We start from the raw sequence: 1,377 nt of genomic DNA, 5'->3' as shown, positions 1-1,377 counted from the left end.
AATTTTAGTAATAGTTTTTAGTTTTATATTTTCCCTTTTCATTTTAAAGTTTTAATATTTTTTCTTTGTGTTTGTCATTTTAATGTCCGTGATTTTGTTTCTGATATGGTTTATTGTTTCTATATTTGTAATATTTAATATTTTAATATTTGTTAAATATTTGTTAATATAGTACATCAAGTGAAACTAAATTAAAACAAATATTGCAGAATCATTAAGATACTATTATAGTTTTTTTATTAATATTTTGAATCACTGAATATTTTTTATATCAATGCAAACTAAACCATTTGAACAGAATTATTTGTTTGATGAGCAAAGACTAATTTCAGCATGCATGTTAAGTCTACTTTTTAACTTGTTATGAAATATAACAATAATTCAGATTTTTGGCACAGAATCCTTTGAAATCCTTCAGATCATTAGCTGATGTGAAGAAAAACATTTATTAGCTATTTTGCAAACAATTGCATATTAAACAGCAGCCAATAAAAAGACGTCAGACTTCACGAGGCACCAGTAGGTTTTGGTGTGTTGTAAAATAATGTTATTAGTATGTTGTATGACGGTTGTCGAAATGTTATACGAAGGTTGTCATTATGTTGTACGAAGGTTGTCATTATGTTGTACGATGGTTGTCAGTATGTTGTACGATGGTTGTCGATATGTTGTACGAAGGTTGTAGTTATGTTGTACAATGGTTGTCGGTATGTTGCATGATGGTTTTTAGTATGTTGCACGAAGGTTGTCAGTATGTTGTAAAATGGTTGTTAGTATGTTGTACAACAGTTGGCGGTATGTTGTACGAAGGTTGTTATTATGTTGTACGATGGTTGTTAGTATGTTGTATGAAGGTTATAGTTTTGTTGTATGAAGGTTGTTGTTATGTTGTATGAAGGTTGTCGTTATGTTGTACGATGGTTGTCGGTATGTTGCATGAAGGTTGTCAGTATGTTGTAAAATGGTTGTTAGTATGTTGTACAAAAGTTGGCGGTATGTTGTAAGAAGGTTGTCGTTATGTTGTACGATGGTTGTTAGTGTGTTGTACGATGGTTGTCAATATGTTGTACGAAAGTTGTAGTTATGTTGTACGAAGGTTGCAGTTATGTTGTACGAAGGTTGCAGTTATGTTGTACGATGGTTGTCACTATGTTGTACGATGGTTGTTAGTATGTTGTACGATGGTTGTTAGTATGTTGTATGAAGGTTATAGGTATGTTGTATGAAGGTTGTTGTTATGTTGTATGAAGGTTGTCGTTATGTTGTACGATGGTTGTCGGTATGTTGCATGGAGGTTGTTAGTATGTTGTAAAATGGTTGTTAGTATGTTGTACAAAAGTTGGCGGTATGTTGTACGAGGGTTGTTCTTATTGTGTG

The 1,377-nt window shown here is 31.9% G+C and overlaps 1 long non-coding RNA gene across 1 annotated transcript in view; it reads left to right on the top strand.

Annotated features, from left to right (window-relative positions):
* Positions 1-1,096: 1,096 nt before the first annotated feature.
* Positions 1,097-1,377, top strand: part of LOC107556207 (uncharacterized) — a 1,138-nt gene continuing 857 nt past the window's right edge. Inside the window, exon 1 of the long non-coding RNA XR_001605256.1 lies at positions 1,097-1,272. This is a non-coding gene — a long non-coding RNA (uncharacterized lncRNA). The remainder of the gene's footprint in view (positions 1,273-1,377) is intronic.

This window comes from Sinocyclocheilus grahami, unplaced genomic scaffold, assembly GCF_001515645.1.
Source record: "Sinocyclocheilus grahami isolate Dianchi unplaced genomic scaffold, SAMN03320097.WGS_v1.1 scaffold559.1, whole genome shotgun sequence".
In the NCBI taxonomy this organism is placed as follows: Eukaryota; Metazoa; Chordata; class Actinopteri; order Cypriniformes; family Cyprinidae; genus Sinocyclocheilus; species Sinocyclocheilus grahami.
This window is presented reverse-complemented; position numbering and strand designations above follow the sequence as displayed.